The sequence below is a fragment of the Entelurus aequoreus genome, linkage group LG24 (genome assembly GCF_033978785.1).
Source record: "Entelurus aequoreus isolate RoL-2023_Sb linkage group LG24, RoL_Eaeq_v1.1, whole genome shotgun sequence".
In the NCBI taxonomy this organism is placed as follows: Eukaryota; Metazoa; Chordata; class Actinopteri; order Syngnathiformes; family Syngnathidae; genus Entelurus; species Entelurus aequoreus.
In genome coordinates, this window is record NC_084754.1 from 13737680 (window position 1) to 13755002 (window position 17323).

Below are 17323 nucleotides of genomic sequence, written 5' to 3' on the forward strand. Positions count from 1 at the left end.
GTTTTGCATATCACACGTCATGCACTGGATTTATATATGTGTAATTTAAAATGATAGAATCACATGGTACTTGAACTTGTTTTAAAATGTCCACACAGTTCAATGTGTTGTGTGTTGACTTTATTTGTTGGTTTTAGTTCATTTGTACCATGAGTGGGACAAGTTGCTCGGATTGGGTCATATAAATTGATGCTGTGCTTAAGTCCCTTCCAAATGAACATCTTGGTCATTTTCCATTAATTCTATCTAAGTGTACAAGAGGGTGGCAAGATCACTGTGGACCAATTTGTAGGTGACCATATTAGGCATAATCACGCCACGGGCCAAATCTTGTTAAACTTCCTGCACTGAAGACTCCAGTTTTAATACATACAATGTGGCAGATGTCAGTTGCCTCTGCATAAAAACATCTGAAAGTATTACAAGAACATGCTTGATAATGGTGAAAAAAAGCAAGCACAGTGGAAAACTTCTAAAGCCAGAATCCCTCGAGACCCCCGACTTTGGATGTTGACCAAAATATAACAAGACCTCAGCCTATAACTATAGTTTTCCAACAACATCAGCCAAAAAATAGATGTTAATGGACTTGGAGTATCAAAACAACACTTTTAAAATTGCATAGTGCATGCCCTGCACACGTAATACGCTTAGTTTGAATTATTTATATATTAATTATTATATTATTTCATTATTTCTCAACCTGAGATTCCACTGTATTGTAATCCATTTAACCTATGACCTAAATAATTGTCCAGAAAATGGACAGTTCAAATTTGAGTTACTGTTTAATCATGTCACTCGCTAGCTTGTAGCTGGAGATCGACATAACTTTGTTTTCCAACCTATTAGAAGGAACAAAGTGAGCGTGGAAAAAAAGTGGATGATTTTCATTGCATTAAAAGAAGAAGTCATCAAAAACATGAACGAGGGTGTCACCAACTGGATGAAGCAACCCGAACACATCACTGCTAGTCTGCACCACACTGAAGCAAAACGAGTCTAAAGTCAGCCAAATATGTTAAATAATATCAAACGGTCGACATTTATCCATGAAAATATGGGAAAGCTTCAATCATTTGGTGATTTAACCCCCAATTCCAACCCTTGATGCTGAGTGCCAAGCAGGGAGGCAATGGGTCATCAAGTCATCAAGAACCGGTCAATTTTTACAAATTAAAATGCAAAAGAAAATAAACAAAAACTTTGTTTTCTTGTCTCTCATTAGGATTGTGAACGATAGGCAACATTCCAAAAAAAGTGCTGTTTCCCTTTAAATTAAAAGCAAAACATTTGAGTTACTGTTCAAACATTAAAGCAAAACGAGTCTAAAGTCAGCCAAGACTGTTAAGTAATATCAAACGGCGGACATTTATCCACGAAAATATGGGAAAGCTTCTAACAGTGTGTTTGAAGAAGCTGCCGTAGCGGGAAGGTGATGCCGTAAAAGTCCACTCTTCAAGGGAAATGCTGTATATTATATTAATTCATAAAACTACTGTAGTCGTTTGTAGTACATTCTATTGTATTGTACTGTATATTTCAAAGTTATGTAATTATTTAAAAAATGCATGTTACATGTTAAAATGGTGCTGTTTAATTGAATTGATTTCAGCTCATTTCAATGGGAGATGTTGATTTAAGACACAAGTGTTTTTGTCATGATCCGTGGTCCGGATCATGTTTTTGTTATTTTCTGTTAGTTTTGGACTCTTTTAGTTCCTGTTTGTGACACCTCTGAGTTTGGTTTAGGTTGCCACGGCTGCTTATTGTTTTCACCTACCTCTGGTGTTCGGGACGCTCACCTGTGTCTAATCCGAGGCACTATTTAAGCCTGCCTTTGCCAGTCAGTCGGCCTGGCGTCATTGTTTGCTTCATGCTCTCGGCACGTAAGTTTTGCTAGTTTCATGCCACAGTTCCCTGAGTATTCCATGTCCATAGTTTATTCTAAGTGTTTGCTACACGCAACTGCTACGTGATTATTCCTGTCTCTAGTCTATGCTAAGTGCTAGCCCTAGCATCCAGTGCGATCGGCACTTTTTCCTTCGTCTTGTTTTTTCTGGTTTTGGTGCTTCTTTGATTTTCGAGGAATAAATCATGTTTTTACCTGCACGCCTTGTCCGGAGTAGTCCATCTGCCTTCCTGGGAGAACGACCCCGCATAAAGATGCGACCCCGCCGTGACAGTTTTGAGTTAAGAGCTCCGTCACAGAGCCAATTACTGTAAAGTACTACAATGTACACTCAAAAATTATTGACACAACACTTTTGTGTTTGCTCCCGTCTTACTCAAACATGTACAACTGTTTGTATGTATACCAAATATGTCACATACTCGCATTGCTGATCCTGAGACAGGAGGTGACGTGCAGCTAAGCGTTGTTTGAATCTCAACGTGTAGTGCAGCAGGGACGTGCACAGAAAGCATCAGCAATTTGTTTGCTAGAAGTGTTTATAGAAAAAAGAAACAATGTCAAACCTACATTCCAGTTCATGATATACACTAAATACAGACCAATAACTGTGTGTCACAGAATTAGTCCAATTCTTATTTTAATCGTGCCTCTGGGGCAGTGGTTCTTAACCTTGTTGGAGGTACTGAACCCCACCAGTTTCATATGCGCATTCACCGAACCCTTCAATAGTGAAAAATAAAATGTTGTTTTTTTCAAATTCAAGACAAAGTTATATGTTTTTGGTAACACTTTAGTATGGGGAACATATTCTAAGTAACAAATAATTAATTTAGAGTTTTTTGGACACTAGGGGAACATATTCTAAGTAACAAAGACTTTATTTAGAGTTATTTGGTTAGGGTTAGGGTTAGGGCCAGGGTTAGAGGGTTAGGGTTATAATAAGGCCATGCCGAATACGGAATTAATAAGTACTTAATAATGACTAGTTAAGAGCCAATATGTTACTGATTTGCATGTTAATAAGCAACTAATTAATGGTGAATATGTTACCCTGTTTTTTTACTGGTGCACAAAATGAACCGTGCATGAACATCACCTTGTTCAAAGAACAAAACCAACACAACTCACAACAAATTACACAACTGCAAATCAGTCTGACTTCTGCTGTTGCCGTATCCGTAATACGCCGATAGGGAGAAGTTTTTATTTACACGATGAGTCGGGTGTGTTTTAACCTCCGCCAAACCCCTGAGGTCGACTCACCGAACTCCTAGGGTTCGATCGAACCCAGGTTAAGAACCACTGCTCTAGGGATTTAAATGCCTGCAAATTGGCAGAAATACATTTGTCAGTGGGAGGCCATCCCATCAGACTGTTGCTGTGTCATGAGTCACCGTACAGTCATGATATTACTGCGCTCTCATTCCTCATTTAATTCCTAATGTCACTTTCTTGTGCTTACTGAGAGATGATGGAATAGTTATCTTCCTCTGTCTACTGTGCCTGATATCACTTGTCAGTTTATTCCATGGGTTTCGAAAAATGTTCTCCACGAACAATAATCAAAACCAAAACATTAGTTCTCTAAAAGTATTAAGTGTCTTTGTAAAACTGATTTTAAAACAAATAACTAGGTTTGCTGAAGCAGTTAGAAGCGTGTCATCACAGCAAAGTGTATGTTTGTCAAATGTATTACATGTCAAGATATGGCAGCTATGCTGCTGCCTATTTTATTTTTGATGCAGTGCCTGGTTTCTGGGTCACAGGGCGTGGCCACCTGCACGCACACCTGATACCCATTTCCCCCTAACTACTTAAGCTCTCCAGTCCCTTCACTCGGCACCAGTAGATTTCATGATGGTTCACCCTTCCAGTCGTGTACATCTCCTCTGCTTTGGCTCAACTCACGCTTCTTGTTCCCTTTGCGGTTGTAGTGTTAATTGTTACTTTTCCCCACCTTTGGTGTGCTATTTCTGTTCCTCACACCTTAAGTGTTGATTTTTCTTCACTCCTTTTGAGTGCTCTTTTTGTTATTTTTCTTATGTATTTTTCTGCTCTGCGCTGGTGTCCTACTCCTGCTAGGCCGATCGTGACATTGCATGCATATTTTTTTGTTTGAGCTAAATGTATTACAATAGACTGAATTTGAAAAAGAACAAACCACAACTAGGTTGATGAGAAAAATAATTACAGTGGTTTTGTATACCCCACTTTTTCCATGATTCAGCTTTCGAGCTCCAGTTTTTGTAAACAGTCTCGGTTATTATATTGCAACAGACACCACAACACAACAAATGAATTCATTTTAATCAGCCCCTTAAGTCATTAACAATAAAATTATAAGACAGTATGTCTAATATTATTGATTTCTGACCATCCTAATATGTTAACACGTAGGTCGGATGATTTTCGTTATTATATGGTCAAAAATGATATGCAACAAACAAGTTTGCATGCACATCATTCCGTGGAATCAAGTGCCCAAACTAACATTGACTTAGGTGACTTAGGGCCTGATTTACTAAGATCCAAATACTTGGAATGACTAAAACGTAAGAAAATGCACAATGAAAGATGTATTTTTATATAGGAGATATATTATAGTAATATATTTCTTAAAAAAAAAAAAAATGAACAACATAAAATAACGGCAGCAGACACCAAAACACAACAAATGAATTAATTTTAAGCAGCCCCTTAAAGGCCTACTGAAACCCACTACTACTGACCACGCAGTCTGATAGTTTATATATCAATGATTAAATCTTAACATTGCAACACATGCCAATACGGCCGGGTTAGATCAGTAAAGCGCAATTTTAAATTTCCCGCGAAATATTCTGCTGAAAACGTCTCGGTATGATGAAGTTTGCGCGTGACGTCACGGATTGTAGCGGACATATTGGGACACCATTGTGGCCAGCTATTAAGTCGTCTGTTTTCATTGCAAAATTCCACAGTATTCTAGGCATCTGTGTTAGTGAATCTTTTGCAATTTGTTTAATGAACAATGAAGACAGCAAAGAAGAAAGCTGTAGGTGGGAAGCGGTGTATTAGCGGCCGGCTGCAGCAACACAACCAGGAGGACTTTGAGTTGGATAGCAGACGCGCTACCGTGAGTACGCACCTTTGGCTTCCAAACATTTGCTCGCTTGCCCGTACGTGCGTGCCGCTATGTGCATGTCACGTACGTAACTTTGGGGAAATATATGTGCTGTATGAACTTTACGGAGGTGAACGGTACTTTGGGCTGTGGGATTGAGTGTGTTGTGCGGGTGTTTGATTTGTATTGGCGGGTTATATGGACGGGAGGGGGGAGGTGTTTGTTATGCGCGATTAATTTGTGGCATATTAAATATAAGCCTGGTTGTGTTGTGGCTAATAGAGTATATATATGTCTTGTGTTTATTTACTGTTTTAGTCATTCCCAGCTGAATATCGGGTCCCACCCGCCTCTCACAGCATCTTCCCTATCTGAATCGCTTCCACTGCCCTCTAATCCTTCACTCTCACTTTCCTCATCTACAAATGTTTCATCCTCGCTCAAATTAATGGGGTAATCGTCGCTTTCTCTGTCCAAATCGCTCTCGCTGCTGGTGGCCATCATTGTAAACAATGTGCAGATGTGAGGCGCTCCACAACCTGTGACGTCACGCTACTTCCGGTACAGGCAAGGCTATTTTATCAGCGACCAAAAGTTGCGAACTTTATCGTCGATGTTCTCTACTAAATCCTTTCAGCAAAAATATGGCAATATCGCGAAATGATCAAGTATGACACATAGAATGGATCTGCTATCCCCGTTTAAATAAGAACATTTCATTTCAGTAGGCCTTTAAGTCATTAACAATAAAATTATACGACAATATGAGGTGGCCACTTGTCCAGGGTGAACCCCGCCTTCCGTCTGAATGCAGCTGAGATAGGCTCCAGCACCCCCCGCAACCTTGAAAAGGACACGCGGTAGAAAATGGATGGATGGATGTCCAATATTATTTATTTCTGACCGTCCAAATATTTTAACATGTAGGTCGAAGGATTTTTGTTATTTGTTTTTGTTAATGTGTTCGGTGTTAATACTTTGGTCTTTTTTGGAACGGATGAATTGGATTTACATGATTTCTTATGGGAAAACTGCTTTGGTTTCTGTACGATTCGTTTTTTGTCCGGCCGAAAAAGGAACTCCTGTATTAATATAAAGTCTTTTCTTTGGCATCTTCATCTGACTTCCTCCCTGAGAGGCTTCAGCAAAATATGATGCATTGAGCTCCAAATTGCTCTGTAATTGTTTAAGTCACCTAGTGTAATCTATCATCCTGACTGTGCAAAGTGGCTGTGTGTAGCGCCCAAACAGACTGGAAGTGGGCCATGCATGGCAGAGACTGATGAGGCCTGTGGCTGTGTGCTGCTCCTTATTTCTACCCCTCATAATCCAGCACCTCATCTGAAGGGAAACCCTCGTTGTTAGGGCCCGTGTTGGCAAACACTCCTGATAATGTGGGAACACTCCTATCGGAAATGTGATCATTCAATGTGACTCCAGCGCACAGGAAAAGGCGTTAGTAGTGCTTTATTTAGAAAATAGGGAAACTCGGAGAACGTTTTTTTTTACACTTGATGGGGGACTAATTACATTCATTTGCTTTCTGGGTGAGAATACTGTAGTACTTGAGTAATAGTGCCCTCCCTTCCTTTTGCTGGGTCTTATTTACCAAAATACCTCACAGTTTTACGGTTAATCTCATTTAATTTATTTGCAATCTTCCTTGATTTGATGCTTATTCCACAATCTCACTCCAACATTTTATCAAAGATCTCAGTTGTTTTAAAGACACACTAAAATTGCATATGGTAATTGTGATTTGTTATATATTGTATGTATTATATACAAATATAATATAAAATAATAATATAATATGTCAGTATATATTATACACTGTATATATAATATGTAAATATTACATATATGTTATTTTATTTTGCTACTATGGTACATTTTTTGTCTACTTTATACCTTTTTTGTTTTCGCCCTCTTTTTGTGCCCTTGTGTGCATTATCCTTTCCAGCCTTACCCTTTCCATCCTTTGTAACTGAGCTACTGTGTCGAACAATTTCCCTTGTGGATCAATAACGTTTGTCTATGTCTAATGTCTAAATGCATACAACATTCTTAAATATATAAAATAAAACAGTGTCCCTACTTTGCGGAACTTTACTTACCATTGGGGGGGGGATTGGGTTGGGGGCAGGGCTGGGACGTAACCCCGCGATAATCGAGGGAATGCTATACCATCGCTTCTTTACACCACTAAATTACATTTGGGAAAATATTCATATGGCGCCATTTCAGGGTGGATCTCAGCTGTGCAGTCTACTGAAAATGATGGAAAAACGCCACTTTACATAGCAACTTATGCTGTGGTCAAAGTTGGAATTGCCACAAAACCCATTTTAAGATATTCAACACTCTACTGCCCTTTGGTATGCAGCTAAGGTGGATAGTGCACACTCTTAATTGTCACGTTTTCTGTGTCAGATAAACCACAAGGAATTGGGCCATATGAATCTTCTTCGTACTTTACAGTAACTTCTCTAAATGTCAGCTTTTAACATTTTATTTCTATAGTACTCGTCTATAGTGAGTGGTTTTGAGTTGTTGCATTTCTAATGTGAAAGTTGTCATATCGTTATTGACTGGTGAATGATTGCATTGAGTCCTTCAAATGTTAACATTGCACATACCATGGAATTTGACTTTGTGGATTATTTAGAGTTAATTTCTCTTTAAAAAGCTGGTAGGTCGACATTAAAAATGTCCAGTGGTGATAATGATAATATTTTAAGACACATGTACATTGCACACCTCTTTTTGCCCTGTACGAATATAAGTATGCATTTATATAAGATTGACCCTGTGGCCCACATTTCCAAGTGCCGTGTGATTCATAAAAGGAAGATTGCAGGTGCACGTGTGTGTACTTACATTTTCCCCAAGTCTAAATATGTTTTTTCTATTCATCCAGCCATCAATTATCTATCGCTTCTCCCTAAACGCAGGAATATTTTTTCCCCTTACGCCATTTCCGTCTTTTGTACACTTTCAGTAAGAATCCAATGCACACTTTAATAAAATGACACCCTGCAGCACTCACTCTAGTCAAACTAAGCAGACTTTTGTCACGGGAAGAGCTCGGCGTTGTTGGCGTGACCACAGGATACAGAGACGAGAGGCGGCGTGCGGGTAAAATAATATTTTAATAATGAAAAAGCAAAAACAAAGTATATCAAAACCATAAAAAACGACCTGTACAGGAGTGTGTTTGAAGATGAATGCCGTATTTTGACCAGACCAACATAGTTTTTGCCTGCTCTCTGGGCCGCTAAAGAACAATGCTGGCTTTCTTGTATTTGTTGATTTTAATAATGTTCATCGCATAGTTTTAGCTTCCTATAATGGAATGAATGAAAGCTTCACCAACATCAACTCTCCCATTTGTGCTATTAGAATAATTTCACTGTGAACCTATGATAATGAAAAAAGTTGAGTTGTCTCGATACCAATATTTTGGTACCGGTACCAAAATGTATTTTGATACTTTTCTAAAGAGAGGGGACCACAAAAAAATTGCATTATTGGCTTTATTTTAACAAAAAATATTACAGTACAATAAACATGTTTCTTATTGCAATCGAATAAAAATGGTGTTGTTAAATAAAATAGTGAACATACTAGACAACTTGTCTTTTAGTAGTAAGTAAGCAAACAAATGCTTCTAATATGTCTTCTGACATATGCAGTGACATATTGTGTTTTTTCAAATATATTATGTTGTCAAAATTATAAAAGACAAGCTGTAAAAATGGATTATTAATCTACTTTTTCATTTACTCTTAATATCTGGTTATTTTCCGTTTCAACATGTTCCATCTACACTTCTGTTAAAATGTAATAATCACTTATTCTTCTGTTGTTTAGATACTTTTACATTAATTTTGGATGATACCATGAATTTAGGTATCGTTCAAATACCAAGTAATTACAGGGTCATACATTGGTCATAATTTAAGTTCCCATCTGTCCAAGGACGTATTTCCTGAGTGAATGAATATAATATGAATAAAAAAAATTAAAAAAAAGATTGTGTGACGATAAAAAATATTGATGTAATCATAGTAGTATCTACTCGATACACTCTTGTACTTGGTATCATTACAGTGGATGTCAGGTGTAGAGCCACCCATGGCATTTTTTACATTGTGACGACGGTGAGCTATTAGTATCCTCCTACGGTATGTAGTGAAGCATGTTTAGCTATTCCTCGTCCTGCAGGGATGATACTTGTAAAAAAACATACTTTATTTGTCGCCCTGGAGGTGAGGATTAGTGATTTGGAAGAAGCTAAAACACTGCCGATTGTGGATGGACATTAACCGCTAACTAGCTAGCCATGTTTTTAAAGCACCTCTTCCTGTGGGCATTTTTAAGTGTTATAACTAGGGATGATGTTTGATAAGAAATTATCGAGTTCGAGCCTATTATCGAATCCTCTTATCGAACCGATTTCCTATCGATTCTCTTATTGAGTCCAGATAGGTTGTTGTATATGGAAAAAAACACACAATATTTGGTTTAACAAAAGCTCACTTTTATTATATAAGAATTTTTTTTAATCTAATAAATAAATAAATATTGACTGTTACCCCCCTAAAAAAATTAAATTAAATAAATAAATATTGACTGTTGTTACCCAAAGTATATTAAGTGGGATTTTTCAGAAAAACAAATATATACAGTAACACAAAAACAACCTGTCTCTGTGATCACTATAGGTGTATAAATAATAATATAGTGTTAAATAAAATCAGTCCCTTGGGCACAAAACTGAAAATAATACAGCTCTCCAAAAAGAGCACTTCTGCTGCTATTTGACATAACTGTTTGTTATGATGCTTTGACATTTTTGCACTTTATTTCTTTATTGAAAGAAAATTCTATGAAGAGAAAAGTTGTTTGCAAATGTGGTTACAATGCTAAACAATGAAAAGTTAAAGCTAAAAAAAGAAATACACTTTATTGAGTTAACATTATTTCTTTATAGGGGGAAAGATGTTATGAGCTAGGGAATATAACAACTACACTACCCAGCATGCAACGGGAGTGACGAGCATGCGCGGTAGCCCCGAAAAGTGTTGTTGCATGACGTCACCCGGCAGCTAAGAATGAGGTTATGAGCACGCTGTGAAAGTAAACGTCAAGAACTGAGCCAACACGCCTCGTCTGTATTATTTATAATTAGACAGACAACACATATACAGTGTGATTTTGTTTTGTTTACAAGGAAAGAAAAACAAAAGTTAAAAAAGGGAGATGTCATGTATATGTATGTGCTGCGGTTGCGACAGCTGCCGTAAAGGAGGTGCGTTGCTAGCCTGGTTGCTATGTTTCCGGTTGGTCGTAAAAGTGTTCGTCATGTGTTTGTACCCTGCTCAAATCTCTCAGTAAAGTTATTCATTGGATTATACCTTTTTGTTTTGAACTTTATTACACCTTGGAGCGCTTTTTCCGTTCCATTTTTTTCCTGCTTACGCTATTTGCGCCTAATGACTGAGCTACGTGACGTCATTTGTTGTGATGTCTCACGGGGCATTTCTGGTCGGGACGAGATTCGTTCCTAGCGATTCCAATAAAAAAACAACTCTTTTTCTTTACTATAGTGGTCTCGATTACGGGTACCGGTTCTCAAAAAGGGATTCGAGTACGAGGACTCGGTTCTTTTCTTATCGAACAACCGGGAAAATCGGTTTCGAGTATCATCCCTAGTTATAAGTTCACCTTTTTTTGTTAGTATTTAAGCCAAATGCGTCTGTTCTTCCTTTTCTGTCTACACACTGTGTCTGCTTGTAAGTACTCTGTGATTGTGCGCTGCCGAACATGCTCATCTGCTCGTAGAACCAGCAATGTCACGACGTGACGACGACATGCCTGTAAAGAAAATTTAAAAAAAACATGGCGAACCGGTACTTTTTAAACAGAGTAAAGTACCGTTTTTGATTAATTAGTACGGCGATACTATACTAGTACCGGTATACCGTACAACCCTTGTAAGAAGTAACAATTACAGAGCATTGTGCACTACTGCTGTATATAGAGATTGTTAATATTCTGTTGTATTGTTGTTTTTATCTTTATCAGGAATGTCTGCTGATAAAGAGATCGACCATCATCTTCCTCGTTGCTACAAGCTTACAATCAACAAACATTTCACTGACAGACCTGAAGTGTAAGTTAAAACAATTTAATGAAGTGTAAAGGTATACTGCAGCTTGCTACACTACAGGCAATACCTTATGTATTATAGTTCAAGATCACCTGTAACACTCACAGAATGAACCTTTATTCTGCTGCGTTTGCACCATCATTCCAACTCGGTCTCCATGCTTCTGCTCCACGTCTCTCTGGAACCTCCCTTCAACTCTGCTTCAATCCTATACTTCCTTCTTGATAACGTACACCTTTACTATTCTCACTCCCACAGACTCTTCTGGTTTGTTTTGCTAATTTTATTCCTGCATCTACCTCTTCCTAGTATGGCTGTATGATTTTGAATGATTATTTTATTTTGTATGAAAATAATCATTGAGATTACTCAGCATCAAGGGTTGGAATTGGGGGTTAAATCACCAAATGATTCCCGAGCGTGGCCATTGCTGATGCTCACTGCTCCCCTCACCTCCCAGGGGGTGAACAAAGGGATGGGTCAAATGCAGAGGATAATTTCACCACATCTAGTGTGTGTGTGTGTGTGACTATCGTTGGGACTTTAACTTTAACTATTCACTAATTTGAAAACATGAGTATTATTGTACCACAAAAACTCAATTTTAAATATAATTCAAAAGAACAACTAGGTATACATTAGCAATTAATAAACAACAAGTACAGTGAATAATAATATTAATAATAAAGACAACAATACATTTAAATAGCAATAAGGAACATACAATTCAGTTTTTACAGCCAGATTTGTTTTAATTCAGTTATTTACCTTTTACATTTATTTTATTTATCACCATGGAGTGTGTGCTTTTTGTGTCATACATACAATTTAATAAAATGTTTGCTAAATAAATGCAAAAATCCTCACATTTATTGGTGCAATACATCTTTAGACAATTTTGACCAATATTTTAAGTCAAGGCATAACATTTTTGTACATGTATTAATCAGTGTTTTAATTACATTATACTTGTGCAAGGTACTGTTTTGAAACCTTTATTTTGTTGGTCAGTCAGACTGGATGTTGTGCACAGCGCTGTTATTGTGAAGGGGGGGGAAGTGTGCTGTTGTGCTGAGCTTGACGAGTAGAGACGGACTTGAGGCTGTTAAAAAAAGAGAGACTCTCTAGTTGTGACTGTTGTTCTGTTTGTACATTGATCTTACATTGATGATGTCGTTCACAACAACACATGCGAATGAGATGTGTTGTGGGTGTATGGATCGTTCTTGCCAGCTTTAGCTTCCTAGTTTAGTCACTGCTTCAAGGGGCCGTCTCCACAATTTTTGTTTAGGACTCGTTTAAGGGGTAAATGAGCGATACGTCATTTTCCCAAAAAAACGTTCCTTCTCCTCAGAATGACAGACTTTCAGTCACATTTATGTCAATTTCCATGGTGTTATGCGTTTCACAGCCGATTTCCCTTTTCTGCGATTCCGTTCACGGTTACGTTTACAAAGAAATGTACTTTATTTGTTGACTTTAGTGATTATTGATTAGACGTACAAGTACTGTGTCAATTAAAAAGTAGCAACCGTGGTGAGGTTTCAAAATTCTAGTAGACGTCGTCATTTTTTTAACTTATTCTCTGCTCATACGTTTCACCAAAATCAAAATCGCAATTAAAATGTGATTAATTGACCTATCTACTGCACCTCTCTTCTGTACATTCCCTTGCTGCAGTGGCGGGCTGTGAGTTTCCCATCTAGGCCTTCAGTGATGTCCGACTTCAAAGATTACCTCTCAAAATACCATCAATAATGTCACCACATGGCCATTGCTGGAGAAATACTACACAGGAACACATTTACTGAGCATTGAATCACACCAACAGTGTACAAAACAGATTATTTTCTGGCGCATTTAAAAATCAATAAACCCACATCAGCAATTAAAACTTTTCTTATGAGGGACTGTCAAAATTTTAATTGCAAAAACATATTGAACATGAAAAAATAAAGAAATTAAATATTTTAATTCATAATTTGTAGAACCCATTCGACGCCGTATTGATAATTTAATGACGACAACCTTCTTCTTTGTGTAAGTATATCTTACTGAGTTTAAATTCAGGGAACACAATAACAAACTGGCCAGTGCCGTTAACATGATAGACTGACTGCAGGAGCCCGCGCATAGAGCAATGCATGCAGGGAGGTAATGTAAATACACTAAAAGAGTGGCTGAACCGTAAGTACCATAATAATGCGCAAAGCAAAAACAGAACATTTACAGTATAAGCCAGTGGTGCCGCTCGTTGTGTGGTGGGCATTTCCCCATTCCATCGCCGGGACAGCTGAGCTAACTTCCGGGGTGGGCTGACATCGTCTCACAAGATGTAGTTTCTCTTTAAATATCCTTTTCGAAAATGGCCTTGCAAATATGTGTTGTCTTGTCTAAGCATAAAAGATGCAGACGAGGCGGGTTGACTGACTTCTTAAAGTTTACTCCACAGCGTGCTCGTCAATAACATGTAGCCGGCATGTCTACGATCAACAACCTAAACGGGGCTACTGCGCATGCTCTTTACTACTGTGGCATGCTGGGTAATGGATAATAACATCCCAATATATATCTGCCTTAGGCCAGCTAGGAGGCCTTACTGACAACAACTCGTGATCTGATTGGCTATCTCAAATGTATGTGTCCGTGCATTGTCGATTCTGAAGGCCTCAGGCAGATTTGGTACAGCATGGCAACATAAGCTAGCTGAATTCTGATTGGATACAAACTCTATAACCTAATAACAGTGCTGGAAAGAGCATAATATGACATGAAGAGAATATGAATACTTTTAGATATTTAGGGAAAGTAAATACAAAATTACTTTTATCTAGGGATGTCCGATAATGGCTTTTTGCCGATATCCGATATTCCGATATTGTCCAACTCTTTAATTACCGATACCGATATCTACCGATATCAACCGATACCGATATATACAGTCGTGGAATTAACACATTATTATGCATACTTTGGACAACCAGGTATGGTGAAGATAATGTCCTTTTTAAAAAATAAAATAAAATAAATAAGATAAATAATATAAAAACATTTTCTTGAATAAAAAAGAAAGCAAAACAATATAAAAACAGTTACATAGAAACTAGTAATTAATGAAAATGAGAAAAATTAACTGTTAAAGGTTAGTACTGTTAGTTGACCAGCAGCACGCACAATCATGTGTGCTTACGGACTGTATCCCTTGCAGACTGTATTGATATATATTGATATATAATGTAGGAACCAGAATATTAATAACAGAAAGAAACAACCCTTTTGTGTGAATGAGTGTGAATGGGTAAGGGAGGTTTTTTGGGTTGGTGCACTAATTGAAAGTGTATCTTGTGTTTTTTATGTTGATTTAATAAAAAAATAAAAAAAAATAAAAAAATAAAAACGATTCCGATAATAAAAAAAACGATACCAATAATTTCTGATATTACATTTTAAAGCATTTATCGGCCGATAATATCGGCAGGCCAATATTATCGGACATCTCCACTTTTATCTTTAATTATGATCATGATTTCTGGTTATGTTAGGCCTTGCTGGCCCTGACGGCACACCACTGCCTTGCTGTAGCTCCTTCCGACTGGGTAACCCCACGCTGTATTTTGCCTCAGCAAGTTATACAGCCTGTCCCACCCCTCCTGTTTGCTCTCCGCAAGGCACACTAGCTCTGCTGTGACAGCACAGTGGGTGGGGAAGGCTGTCAGGCCGGGAGAAACCCCTGCATAATCCACTTCCCTCCACAGTCCAAACACGGAATGTGTGTATGCGCACACACACGGTGCTTCAGCACATGCTCGGATGTGACCTGACAAAAACGCCCTGCGTTAATACTGTAAGGTTCACACGGGATAAACGCAATAAGGGAGCCATTGTTCAAATAGCCAAGTTTTCTCGGTGTTAAGGTTGGGTTCACTTCCAAGTTTGGAAAAAAAAAAAAAGCAAAACAGAAATACTGAAGCCTTTCAAAGACAAAAACAGTGGTCTGCTGTGAAATGTTTCTGACGTCATGACGCAGCAAACATCTGGAAACTACCAAATTCAATGGTGGTGATCGTTTTATTCCATCTTCAAATAGTGCGCATCTTCCACCACCCGCATCTTTGCTGTACATCGTTCTATCGAATAAAGCGGTGTCCCTTGAAGAAAATCATCGGATCACTCATGCTCGGCTAATATGAGCAATCAATGCTGGCAAAGATCCAGTCCCGATGGAGTCTGCACCCAGCCGGGGCTGTAGACCATGTGCTAGCCCAGGCAGACACAAGTTATTTTTCTGCTTGGGTGGCTGTGGCACTTCATCTGTGTAGCCTGATGTATTTGGCTGCATTGGACAGAGCTGGAAAATGGCCAACTTTAAAGAGCTTAGAGTTTACAAAATGACCTTTTCAAAAGTGGAGTCAAATGTTGTGTGAATATTCAAGAATCCTTGTGGAGAATAGAAGTAACACCAGTGGTTCTCGATTAGTTTCTGTCATGACCCCCCCGGACGACAGACATCCTTCCGCAACCCCCCGGAATTGAAATATTAAAGTTGCGGTTTGCAACTTGATCACAGTTACAATTTTCTAAGCAAACTACAGTCGTGGTCAAAAGTTCACATACACTTGTAAAGAACATAATGTCATGGCTGTCTTGAGTTTCCAATCATTTCTACAACTCTTATTTTTTTTGTGATAGAGTGTTTGGAGCACATACTTGTTGGTCACAAAAAACATTCATGAAGTTTGGTTCTTTTATGAATTTATTATGGGTCTACTGAAAATGTGACCAAATCTGCTGGGTCAAAAGTATACATACAGCAATGTTAATATTTGGTTACATGTCCCTTGGCAAGTTTCACTGCAATAAGGCACTTTTGGTAGCCATCACAAGCTTCTGGTTGAATTTTTGACCACTCCTCTTGACAAAATTGGTGCAGTTCAGCTAAATGTGTTGGTTTTCTGACATGATAAATAAATAAATAAATAAATAAATGGGTTATACTTGTATAGTGCTTTTCTACCTTCAAGGTACTCAAAGCGCTTTGACAGTATTTCCACATTCACCCATTCACACACACATTCACACACTGATGGCGGGAGCTGCCATGCAAGGCGCTAACCATCAGCCATCAGGAGCAAGGGTGAAGTGTCTTGCCCAAGGACACAACGGACGTGACTAGGATGGTAGAAGGTGGGGATTGAACACCAGTAACCAGCAACCCTCCGATTGCTGGCACGGCCACTCTACCAACTTCGCCACGCCGTCCCCAATGGACTTGTTTCTTTAGCATTGTCCACACGTTTAAGTCAGGACTTTGGGAAGGCCATTCTAAAACCTTAATTCTAGCCTGATTTAGCCATTCCTTTACCACTTTTGACGTGTGTTTGGGGTCATTGTCCTGTTGGAACACCCAACTGCGCCAAAAGACCCAACCTCCGGGCTGATGATTTTAGGTTGTCCTGAAGAATTTGGAGGTCATCCTTCTTTTTAATTGTCCCATTTACTCTCGGTAAAGCACCAGTTCCATTGGCAGCAAAACAAGCCCAGAGCATAATACTACCACCACCATGCTTGACGGTAGGTATGGTGTTCCTGGGATTAAAGGCCTCACATTTTCTCCTCCAAACATATTGCTGGGTATTGTGGCCAAACAGTTTCAAACATTCTATATTTTTAACAATTCCTAACTTTGTGTAGTGACATTTTTACCAGCCCGAATGAAATGATTGGTGTTTACGGCAGTCACTCACCCTGTCTCGTCAATACGTACGCACAGAGAGCGCGTGCACACATACAAAAGCAGTCTAAGAGAAGCCACGAACAATTTGCAGTCATGTTGTTGTTATGATAGAATATACATTCAATGACAGCTAAAACTAGCTATTCAAATCGTTATTATTAGCTAACAACACCCAAAGGTAATGCGCATGCATGTGTTACATACGTACTTAGTTACGTCATCATGTCCTAGAAGCCGGAAGAGGGCGGGATAGACTGTGTAAAACACATTGGAAAGTTAGCGCCCTCTAGGCATCTTTATAAATGTTGCAAAAAGTCCCTTCAAAGTACAACACACTTGTGAGATATCCTTTTTTTATTTTCAATCCTGTCACAAGCTCTGTTGACATGTGTTCCT

General features: G+C 38.5%; 1 protein-coding gene and 1 long non-coding RNA gene across 3 annotated transcripts in view; one reads left to right on the forward strand and one right to left on the reverse strand.

Annotated features, from left to right (window-relative positions):
- The window catches only part of LOC133641716 (uncharacterized), a 40487-nt gene extending 29049 nt beyond the window's left edge, over window positions 1-11438 (forward strand). Inside the window, exons 2-3 of the long non-coding RNA XR_009824329.1 lie at window positions 11109-11196; window positions 11275-11438. This is a non-coding gene — a long non-coding RNA (uncharacterized LOC133641716). The remainder of the gene's footprint in view (window positions 1-11108; window positions 11197-11274) is intronic.
- btbd11b (BTB (POZ) domain containing 11b) overlaps window positions 1-17323 on the reverse strand; it is a 235948-nt gene that overhangs the window by 100061 nt on the left and 118564 nt on the right. The gene's annotated exons all lie outside the window — the stretch shown is intronic.